The sequence below is a fragment of the Anomaloglossus baeobatrachus genome, chromosome 3 (genome assembly GCF_048569485.1).
Source record: "Anomaloglossus baeobatrachus isolate aAnoBae1 chromosome 3, aAnoBae1.hap1, whole genome shotgun sequence".
Lineage (NCBI taxonomy): Eukaryota > Metazoa > Chordata > Amphibia > Anura > Aromobatidae > Anomaloglossus > Anomaloglossus baeobatrachus.
In genome coordinates, this window is record NC_134355.1 from 485,171,768 (window position 1) to 485,184,206 (window position 12,439).

Here is a 12,439-nt window from a genome sequence, read left to right on the forward strand (position 1 = left end):
CGTGGCTTAGAGCTTCTGGGGGTCCCCTCCTGGTAGTCTCTCAGTCTTAGTCCGCGACCAATCAGCGACAGGCGCAGTCCGGCCGCGAATTGGCGTGGGATTTGAAAAACGCTTTGCTGACTCGTCGCACACAGACACCGCGCACACAGACACCGACGCACACAGAAGCCTCTATATACACCCCAGCAGCCTCTATATACACCACAGCCACCTTTTATATACACCCCTGCATATACACCCCAGCAGCTTCTATATACACCCCACAAGCCAAAGCCTCTCTATATACACCCCAGCACACAATAAAAAAGCAGCCTCCAGCACACAGTAAAAAAAACCAAAACGATTATAGTCACCTTGCACTTTTTCATACTCTGTAGTACTTTCTCCCTCCCCTCGCTGGCCCAGCAGGCTGGGATATGCGGCTGCTTCCTATTTCCTCCTCGGCATGTCCCGCCCACCTCTCTGCTCAGCTGCCTCCGGATTGGATGTGGGTGTTGCTGAGGGAGTGATGCTGACAGGCACCTTAGATACCCGACTGCGGCCTTAGCAACGTAACACAGACTGTCACAGAGCCTGTGTTAGGCTGCTTTCACAATATGTTTTTTTACCATGCGTCATGAACGTTTTTTTTCTGGAAAAGTGGATCCTGTTTTTACAAAGAAAGACGCATGCAAACACATTTGTTATTTTGCAGGATTCTGTCACTTGAAGTTTATGGGCGGGCATTGAAATCATGTGATCGGGAGTGAGGGGAACTGAACGTGACAGACTGGGAGCCGGCATCTGACAGCTGGGGACGCTGGTAACCAAGGTAAACATCGGGTAACTAAGCAAAGTGCTTTGCTTGGATACCCGATATTTACCTTGGTTACGAGCGTCCGCAGCTGCTAGAAGCCGGGCTGCTTGCTCCCTGCACACGTAACCAAGGTAAACATCGGGTAACTAAGCGAAGTGCTTTGCTTGGTTACCCCATATTTATCGATTCCATGAAGATATCATGGCTTGACGCGTTTCGGACACTTGGAATGCAAGAAAAGTCCTTAATCATGTTATGATCAAGGACTTTTCTTGCATTCCAACTGTCCGAAACATTAAAGTAGACAGTCAGTAGAAAGTCAGTGAAAAATGTGTGAAAGGGGCCTAAAGGAGATTAACAAGCAGTCCAGAAGAGATTAGCTCTTGCTAGCTTGCCTATAAAGTACAGGTCTGTGAGTTGACTCCCGAGGCACCCTGCGCTGATCACAGATATCAGAGAAGTTATCAGGCAGAGTGCAAGAATCTGAAGTTTTCCCAGATCCTGACGCCGCTATGACAGCCGGCGATGCTTGTAAAAAGCTCCTTGTGAAACAGCCTCAATGAATTTGAGATCAGTATAGAGTAGCACATCCAAAGATAAAATCACAATTGTATCTTTTGGATGTGTCATTTTGTTTTTTATATATTGTGTTGGCCATGTGTACATGGATGTCAAAAACTATAAGATGTTGCCAAAGGAGTCTGAAAGCGGCTCTCTGGTATAGAACACACGAGCTCTCACCTGAGCCAGGCATTGCTGTGTACGGGGACTTGTGACATGCCGGCCGACTGATCGGCCAAAGAATCAGTCAGCCTACAGCTATGTATGTTATAGAGGGCTGACTGCATGTGTCCATAGCTAAATCAGCCATCTCAGTCACAATGGATGTATGCACAGAGAAGGGACTTGGCTTTCAAATATGATGGAAGACATTTCATTTCTATTTCTCAAAGATTTTTGTTAAAAAAAAAAAAGATTTTCTTATTATAGAGCTATATTTTCTAAAAATAATATACTGGAGGGTGAAATACTTTATTAAAGAAACTTATTTTCAAGCACCATTGCCTTATGCAAGGGAACTATGGCGGTGTAATGAGTAACCTGTTTGCTTGTGAAACCATTGGGTCACCTGGATTTAGTGCATGACTTTACCCAAAGTAGACCAAGAACACAAGTGATGAGTACAATTCTAGTAGAAAGTTTTCACTTTGTGTTCGCTTTCTTGGCTGTTCTCTTATGTACGTTGGAAACATACACCTCTGAATTGAATTTTCCAGGAATAGCTTGCTAAGCATCTGCTGTATAGTCACTTCAGCTGCCTCGCACAAAAATAGAAAACTGAGCTTTGTAAAAACAATCTGAACAAAAACAATCCAAAATAGTAGAAATAAGAAGTCAGAGGAAGATGTGATGGCTGCTAATTGTCTGTACAAATGTCATTTAGTTATAGGGTAGAATCGCTGCCAAAATCCGAGGTCTCTGCTGCTATTATTCCAATGTGTAGGCCGACGTTACATGGCCAAAAACACCGTGTTGATGAACTTTGAACCTATAAACGATCTGATCCATAAAAAGTGAAGATAACAGGAGCTAAAGTGAAGGTTCAGCTTTATCTTCTGACATGACAGACTATTGGTGTAGTTTTTTTTCTTCAAAAGTGTTTTCTTAAAGGTGCTATCTTCAGGAGCACCATGCTCCCCCGCCTCAGCTTCCTGAGCTCCTGATTGACAGCTAGATAGGGCTGCATGGCTGTGACGCTAGCCGAACTGTCGTCTTTTCAATGCAGAAAGCAGGTTTGCCTTTGCGTCCTCGGAGAAGCACAGGCTACATTCGGAGCAGCGTTTACAAGCTGTATAGCAAAAAACGTGCAGAAGTTTGCCCATGAGGGCTTGTAGAAAAAAATCATTCAGAACGTTAAAAGGTGTTAATGTAAGTAGCATAATAAAATGCTGGATGTGTATACAGAGGATCTGTCACTTGTGATAAATGTATTAGTTTTGTTCCTGATGAAAATGCCGCTATTCTCCTGAATCTGGTGTTTTTCTGCTGTTCCTGCACGTCTTATTCCTGAGCTATGGCCTCCTCTTTTCTGTATATGAATCCAGTCTTTTTTTATCAAGTGGGTGTGGTCACCAAGACAAGTCCCAGAGAGGATATGATAACTACACCCACTAGTCAAAGAAAAAATAGGTGACATAGAGGGAAGAAGCGGCCATATATCAGTAACGGAGAGGAGCAGGACTTAGGCTACATTCACACTTTCGTTGTTTTGCATCAATCACAATCCATCGCATTGAGGAAATATGGTATCTTGCAAAATATTATTTTTCCCCTTGTTATGGGGAGCTCCTCAGCCTAAAAATATCAGCCAGCAGCCGCCTGGAATTGCCGCATACATTAGGTGCGACAGTCTCAGGACTCTACCCTGCTCATCCGGAATTGCACTGGTGCGATGGCAATCGGGGTAATCAGGAGTTAATGGCAGCCCATAGCTGCCACTAAGTCCTAGGTTAAACATGGTAGGCGTCTATGAGACACCCCCCCTGATTAATCTGTAGTGAAAGTAAATAAACACAAACACCGAAAAATCCTTTATTTAAAATAAAAGACAAAAAAACACCCTCTTTCACCACTTTATTAATCCCCAAATACCCCTCCAGGTCCAGCGTAATCCACACGAGGTCCCACGACGCTTCTAGCTCTGCTACATCGGAAGCGGACAGGAGCGACTGTAGAACACTGCCGCTCACTGTGAGCTCCACGGAGCAACTAAAGTAAGTCGCACTGTCAGTGGTGACATCACTCAGGTTATCCGCGGCCAGAGCTGGATTCTGGTACAAACTGCTACAACGGATCAGTTTTTTTAATGGATCCGTCCCATCAGTTGTACCACAATCTCCAATGCATCCATCACATCAGTCACAAAATGGATTGTGACTGATGCAAAACAACGGAAGTGTGAATGTAGCCTTAAAGAAAAATAATGCCGGTATCAGGAGAACAGAAGCATTTACAGCAGGTGAGAAAATACATATTTGTGGTGAGTGACTGCTCCTCTTTAAATAGATTATTCAGCATTTTAAAAAGTAAGTCAAATGAAACATATTTTTTTTGTCTTAGTTTTTTTTTTGTCCAATAAAGATGGAAATTATAGAATTACTAGAAAAATGTCCACATTTGTAATTCTGCACAACTAAAACACTCTGAGGAAAAAGCGACATTTCTAACAGGAAAAACGTCTGCGAAAAATGGAAAAAAAAAGCAAGTGAGAAGCTGTGTGACCGCAGCCAGGCGGAGGCAGGGACGTATGAGACATGGGGTTACTCCAAGGAAAAGTGACTGCAACCAGGACCTCTGTGTGATGCTACCACTATGGAACGCAGGAACACAGGGAGGATGGAGTGCTCCGGAGTGCAGTCTAGCACAAGCCCACTTAAGGTCACTAGCACCAATGTGGGGATGCAAGAGAGTGGTCAGTAAGCCTAAGGTCAGTGTCGGGAAGTCACGTCTGTACAGAAGAGCAAACAAAACCGCAGTCGGGTGAGAGCAGAGAGTTGGAAGGCCAGGAGGTCACGTCAAGAGCCAGAGGGAAACAGAACCGAAGTCAGAGTACACTCTGGTGTCAAAAGCCAAGCAGACAAGTAAGTATGGAGGAGGGAGCAGAGAAGGGATTACAAGCGGAGAGCGGGTATGGAGACAGGGGAAGTAAGACAAGTCTCGACGGAACGGAGGTCAGGGGAGAGCAGGTATGGAGAGGGGGAAGTAAGACAAGACAGAAAAGAGGTCAGGGGGAGAGCGGGTATGGAGACAGGGAAGTAAGACAAGACAGGACAGAACTGAGGTCAGGGGGAGAGCGGGTACGGAGACAGGGAAGTAAGACAAGACAGGACAGAACGGAGGTCAGGGGGAGAACGGGTACGGAGACAGGGAAGTAAGACAAGACAGGACAGAACGGAGGTCAGGGGGAGAGCGGGTACGGAGACAGGGAAGTAAGACAAGACAGGACAGAATGGAGGTCAGGGGGAGAGCGGGTACGGAGACAGGGAAGTAAGACAAGATAGAACAGAGGTCAGGAGGAGAGCAGGTACGGAGATAGGGATAAGACAAGACAGGACAGAACGGAGGTCAGGGGGAGAGCGGGTACGGAGACAGGGAAGTAAGACAAGACAGGACAGAATGGAGGTCAGGGGGAGAGCGGGTACGGAGACAGGGAAGTAAGACAAGATAGAACAGAGGTCAGGGGGAGAGCAGGTACGGAGATAGGGATAAGACAAGACAGGACAGAACGGAGGTCAGGGGGAGAGCGGGTACGGAGACAGGGAAGTAAGACAAGATAGAACAGAGGTCAGGGGGAGAGCAGGTACGGAGACAGGGAAGTAAGACAAGATAGAACAGAGGTCAGGGGGAGAGCAGGTACGGAGATAGGGATAAGACAAGACAGGACAGAACGGAGGTCAGGGGGAGAGCGGGTACGGAGACAGGGAAGTAAGACAAGACCGGACAGAACGGAGGTCAGGGGGAGAGCGGGTACGGAGACAGGGAAGTAAGACAAGACAGGACAGAATGGAGGTCAGGGGGAGAGCGGGTACGGAGACAGGGAAGTAAGACAAGATAGAACAGAGGTCAGGGGGAGAGCGGGTACGGAGACAGGGAAGTAAGACAAGACAGGACAGAACGGAGGTCAGGGGGAGAGCAGGTACAGAGACAGGGAAGTAAGACAAGACAGGACAGAACGGAGGTCAAGGGGAGAGCGGGTACGGAGACAGGGAAGTAAGACAAGACAGGACAGAACGGAGGTCAGGGGGAGAGCGGGTACGGAGACAGGGAAGTAAGACAAGACAGGACAGAACGGAGGTCAGGGGGAGAGCGGGTACGGAGACAGGGAAGTAAGACAAGACAGGACAGAACGGAGGTGAGGGGGAGAGCGGGTACGGAGACAGGGAAGTAAGACAAGACAGGACAGAACGGAGGTCAGGGGGAGAGCGGGTACGGAGACAGGGAAGTAAGACAAGACAGGACAGAACGGAGGTCAGGGGGAGAGCAGGTACGGAGACAGGGAAGTAAGACAAGACAGGACAGAACGGAGGTCAGGGGGAGAGCGGGTACGGAGACAGGGAAGTAAGACAGGACAGAACGGAGGTCAGGGGGAGAGCGGGTACGGAGACAGGGAAGTAAGACAAGACAGGACAGAACGGAGGTCAGGGGGAGAGGGGGTACGGAGACAGAGAAGTAAGACAAGACAGGACAGAACGGAGGTCAGGGGGAGAACGGGTACGGAGACAGGGAAGTAAGACAAGACAGGACAGAACGGAGGTCAGGGGGAGAGCGGGTACGGAGACAGGGAAGTAAGACAAGACAGGACAGAACGGAGGTCAGGGGGAGAGCGGGTACGGAGACAGGGAAGTAAGACAAGACAGGACAGAACGGAGGTCAGGGGGAGAGCGGGTACGGAGACAGGGAAGTAAGACAAGATAGAACAGAGGTCAGGGGGAGAGCAGGTACGGAGATAGGGATAAGACAAGACAGGACAGAACGGAGGTCAGGGGGAGAGCGGGTACGGTGATAGGGAAGTAAGACAAGACAGGACAGAATGGAGGTCAGGGGGAGAGCAGGTACGGAGACAGGGAAGTAAGACAAGATAGAATAGAGGTCAGGGGGAAAGCGGGTACGGAGACAGGGAAGTAAGACAAGACAGGACAGAACGGAGGTCAGGGGGAGAGCGGGTACGGAGACAGGGAAGTAAGACATGACAGGACAGAACGGAGGTCAGGGGAGGGAGTACTTGGAAGCGGGACAAGATCGGAAGCTCATGGGAACCAGGAAGCGCACACTGCAAATCAGGAACTATTACTTGCAGCGTTCAGAGAGAAATGACTCCAATAAAAGCCAACATGACCCCCAGAACAAGGACGGACAGAATAGGCTCCTCCCAAATGACCTAACCCACGGAGGAAACTGACAGAAGGAAAACAAACACATACAGTGTCTCTGCACGAGCAAAGCCATGAGAGAGTCATGACAGTCTGCATCTCACCATTACCAGGGAAATAATACAGAATATGGTATCAATAATACAATAACAATAATAGTGATCTATATATATAATTGCCTTATTCTGTCTGTCTGTCTGTCTTGCTCCAAAATTGTGTCCTTACGGTGACACAAAGCTGATTGGCCGCTGGGCTCGCCATGGCCCCGCCCCCCGCACGGATTGGCCGCTCGCCCAGGCTGCGCCCCCACACGGATTGGCCGGCCGCTCGCCCAGACTCCGCCCCCCCCACAGATTGGCCTCTCGCCCTGGCACCCTGCAGGCATTGGCAACTCGGCCACGCCCCGCCCCCTCATGCAATGCACGCTAGCTCTGCCCCCCCCCCCCCACGCATTCCCTGAACCGACACGGTCATGGAGCCACGACTCACAGGTGAGTACTGTACCCCCGGGAGCCCACATCAGCGTACGCCGCCAAACCAGCCGACACATACCCTCGCATTGCTGGGGCTGGCCGGCGTATGCTGGTGCGGGCTCCCGTGCGAGCGGGGGACGAGATACGCTGGTAACCATGGTAGCATAGCGCATCAAGGTCCTGCAGCGGAGGAACATACACACACGCACACACATAACAGCACACACATACACACACACACACACACACACACATCAGATCACACTCACTCTCACACACACCTCACAGACACATCACATCGCATCCACACACTCACAGCATCCGGAGATATCGCTTGCTTCTCGGCGGCGATACTGTGCTGTGAGCTTCCAGGACCTGCCGGAGGATCACATGGCCAGAAGCATGTGGTATCTCCGGATGTTGTGAGTGTGAGCGCGTATGTGCAATATCGTCGATGTGTGTGTGTGCGTGAGTGTATGCGATCGGGTGTGTGTGGGTGTGTGTGAGTGTATGCGATCGGATCTGTGAGTGTCGGCAGAGGAGCACGGCGTGCTGGAGGAGGCTGGGAGGAGAGAGGCTGATCCTGGGGAAGGCTGGGATGGGGAGGCTGAGAGAAGAGAGGCTGATGCTGGGGGAGGCTGAGGCTGGGGTAGGCTGGGAGGAGAGAGGCTGATGCTGGGGACCGAAAAGGCTGATGCTGGGAGGAGAGAGGCTGATGCTGGGGGAGGCTGAGGCTAGGGTAGGCTGGGAGGAGAGAGGCTGATGCTGGGAGGAGAGAGGCTGATGCTGGGGGAGGCTGAGGCTGGGGTAGGCTGGGAGGAGAGAGGCTGATGCTGGGGACAGAAAAGGCTGATGCTGGGAGGAGAGAGGCTGATGCTGGGAGGAGAGAGGCTGATGCTGGGGGAGGTTGAGGCTAGGGCAGGCTGGGAGGAGAGAGGCTGATGCTGGGAGGAGAGAGGCTGATGCTGGGAGGAGAGAGGCTGATGCTGGGGACAGAAAAGGCTGATGCTGGGAGGAGAGAGGCTGATGCTGGGATGAGAGAGGCTGATGCTGGGGACAGAGAGGCTGATGCTGGGAGGAGAGAGGCTGATGCTGCGGGTAGAGAGGCTGATGCTGGGAGGAGAGAGGCTGATGCTGCGGGCAGAGAGGCTGATGCTGTGGGTAGAGAGGCTGATGCTGGTGCAGCATGGGGGATGGAGCACGATGGGGGGTGCGCAGCATGGCGGATGGACCACGTTTGGGAGTGCGCAGCATGGCGGATGGAGCACGTTTGGGAGTGCGCAGCATGGGAGATGGAGCACGATGGGGGGTGCGCAGCATAGGGGATGGAGCACGATGGGGAGTGCGCTGCATGGGGGATGGAGCACGATGGGGAGTGCGCTGCATGGGGGATGGAGCACGATGGGAAGTTCACACCTCCCCCCAACACACACACACGCGCGCACTGCACAACACACCACACACACACACTGGGAACCACAAACAACTGCCCTACACAGACACCCACACACACAGACAACGCTGCACACACAACACCCAACACACAAATATACGCACATACCGCACAACACACACATTGCACAAAACATACCTCCCCCCAAAACACACCACACCCACACAAACCGCGCAACACACACACACAACGCTAGACACACAGCGCTCCACAAACAACGCAACACACGCAACACACATACAACACCGCTCTCACCCCCCGCCACACCCAGACAACACCCAGAACATGTACAGCCCCTACACAAACACTTGGTAACTACACACAACAACATCTATATATATATATATATCTATAACAAAAATCATACATTAACTACACAATACGTAAATTCTAGAATACCCGATGCGTAGAATCGGGACACCTTCTAGTAATATAATAATCATCTAATCATAGTAAAATTATTATAGTGTTAATATAATTATAGTAATATTGATTATATCAATAATATAGCAATAGTATAATAATAAAGTGTAATAGTATTATTACTATATTATTATTACACTATTGCTATATTAATATTGATATTCTATTATTCTCTATTATTAACATAGTATAATAATACAATAGTGTAGTGATAATACTACTATACTATGTGATGTGATAATAGGATGTAACATAGCCCGGAGCAGAGGGATGGCGGGTTACTCTTCATGTGTCGTGTGTAGCAGGCTGCCCTGGTGTGTGGAGTGCAAGCTCTTGGGCACTGCAGGGCACCCGTTGCCTTGGAGACCAGGTAGCGGAGGGAGGGGGCGGGTCCTCACACCGCAGGTTACAACAAGACCAGATAAGTTATCAGTTCCCACACACGCCACCCCGCCCCTCACTGACGTTAAGGACAGGGCGGGGCCTTAAGTTGTCCTGCGGTGTGATAGGCTGAGGAGCCGGCGGGGCGGGGCCGGCGCGGCTGAGCCTGCGGGGAGTTGGCCGGATTCCCCGGTGCTCAGTCAGTGCCGTGTTCCCTGCTCCGGAGTCTCCTGTTGCTCCTTGGATTACTGTGAGACTTTCCTGAAGAGCCGGTCAGCGCAGGGCAGCGGAATGGCGCCGCCTCTCCCACCGGGGCAGCAGGTGAGTGACCGGCCGGGAGCTGCTCAGTCTACAAGTGTCAGCAGAGCCTTACTGCGCTCTTAAAGGGACCTGCACACTTTATACTGCACACTTGCTGCTTATACTGTAGCCAGCCGGTGACTGGGAAGTTTTCTGTCTCTGCCCCGCTTCTCTTATCGGTCTGTTATCTGCAGCTGGACATTAGGGTCACTGTCACTATCCGCAGTCTGTACACTGCTTTGTCCCCCTTATGCACCACACCTGCCCTTCTTGTCTACCCCTGATAGTCACCTGTGGACAGTTATTGGGGGCTTCTGCTCATAGTGACCAGTCAGTAGCCACTTGGGCCTTACAGTGATCGGTGGGACGTGTGCAGACGAGCGACTGCGACCATTCAGCCGACCCTGAAACACGCTGGGTGGGGGCAGAAGGTGCCACAATTCTTTGTACAGATATTGCTCTGAATGTGAAGTACTTGTGCCTAACAGCCAATCAGGTTGTAGCTTTTGTCATCCAAAATTCTGCTAAGAATGAAGCTAGCCCCTGATTGGCTCCCCATGAAAGGTTAAGACTTCATTATGACTGAAGCCCCAAAAACCAGGATAAGAGCAAAACCCTTAGGAGCCATTCCCTATAATGAGGCGGCCCACTGTGATCCGTGTAGCGTCTGCTCTGGAGGGGAGTATCTTTTTAGGCGGACACAAGTTGCTTTATTACTCCATATCATCTGACTTGCAGTGCGTGTTTCCAATCCACAGATTGTCCATTTCTCTTGGGGGTTCACGGCGTTTTCTGTACAGAATTTCCCCATAGACCTGCATTAGATGTAGAAAATCCGCAGCTAAAAAATGCATGTAATCCGCACATTAGTATTATTATTATTATTATTGTTTATTTATAGAGCACCATTGATTCCATGGTGCTGTACATGAGGGGGTTACATACAGAATACATGTACACGTTACAATAGACAGACTAGCACAGGGGGAAGAGGGCCCTGCCCTTGCGGGCTTACATCCTAAAGGATTTTGGGGAGGAGACAGTAGGTGGGGTGTAGGTGGGGCGGCAGCTCCGCACGGTGGTGGGGCGGCAGCTCCGCACGGTGGTGGGGCGGCAGCTCCGCACGGTGGTGGGGCGGCAGCTCCGCACGGTGGTGGGGCGGCAGCTCCGCACGGTGGTGGGGCGGCAGCTCCGCACGGTGGTGGGGCGGCAGCTCCGCACGGTGGTGAAGCAGTGAGGTCAGTATAGCAATAAAGTTTTGTCAAAGCCAAATGCCAGGAAATATCAAAAACAGCAGCTTTATTTAAAGTGTGACACCCCAACAAGAGACAAAAACCGCAGCATCAAGAACGTGATGAAAACACAAGTGACCTAATTTAGGTAATAGGTGCAGAAATGCTGCGACATGAAAAGCTCACTGTGGGAACGGCGTCTACGCATGGTGCGAGCTCACTGCACGGCTTATGCTTTCAGGTTTTATGGCAGGACTCGGAAAGGGAACCTGTCACCAGGATTCCCCCTTATAAGTTACAGCCACCACCAGTGAGCCCTTATATACAGTATTAAGAATACTGTATATAGGAGCCCAGGCCGCTCTGTATAATGTAAAAAACCCCTTTATGATACTCGGGGTCCGGTCCAATGGGTGTCGCTGCTCTGGGTTAGGCCGCTTTCACACATCCGGTTTTTGCAGTGCGGCTCAATCCGGCTCAAAAATCTATGCAACGGATGCGGCCAAAAAAACTGATCCGTTGCATAAGTTTTTCCATGCGGCCCGTCCGTTTTTTGATGGATGCGGCTTGATACTGTATCAATTGTAAATCGCGCAGGATCCGGTGTTTTTCTCGCCGCACAAAAAAACGTGCCAGGCAACGTTCCATCCAGCCGCCGCATGGGCTAAATATGCCACGTCCAGCAAAACCCGGACGCAACGCAAGGTCATGCGGCACAATACGGCGCTAATGCAAGTCTATGCGGAAAAAACGCAACCGGCAACAAAAAAAAAGGTTGCTTTTTCTGCAAAGCGCTGTATTGTGCCGCTCAGCAAAAAACGGATGTGTGAAAGGAGCCTTAGGCACCTTCTACATCTTGTGCTATCGCCGTCCTCCTGCCCAACTCTGTGTGGATGACGTGTCCTATGTCATTCACAGAGAGGCCTCCATTGCGATCCTGCGCATCCACACTTTTGATCTGCCCGGCTGAAAGCAGATCAAAGTACTGTAGTGCGAATGTGCGAGCGATCTTTGACCTTTCCTCGTGCCTGCGCATTACAGTACTTTGCTCTACCATCAGCTAGGCACAATGGTGGCTGCTGTGTGGATGATGCAGGATGCGTCATCCACATGGGGTTGAGCAGCACGGCAATCTCACAAGGTGGAGGAGGCGCTGGACAGAGAGCAGCGACACCCATCGGACCAGACCACCCCCTAGGAAGTATAATAAAGGATTTTGTTTTTTTGTTTTTTTTTTTTACATTATACCGTTCGGCCTGTTATATACAGTATTCTGGAATACTGTATATAAGGGCTCACTGGTGGTGGCCGCAGCTCATAAGGGAAAATCCTGGTGACAGATTCCCTTTAACAAGTTTTTGACGTTCTTTTATGTCTGCCTAACGAAAAAAAAATGGCTGCTGAAATGCAGGCTAGATTGGTACAGGGAAACGCCATCCTATTCATTGTAG

At 50.3% G+C, this 12,439-nt stretch overlaps 1 protein-coding gene across 1 annotated transcript in view; it reads left to right on the forward strand.

The window, feature by feature from the left end:
- Positions 1 to 12,439, forward strand: part of PLD1 (phospholipase D1) — a 364,378-nt gene that overhangs the window by 148,195 nt on the left and 203,744 nt on the right.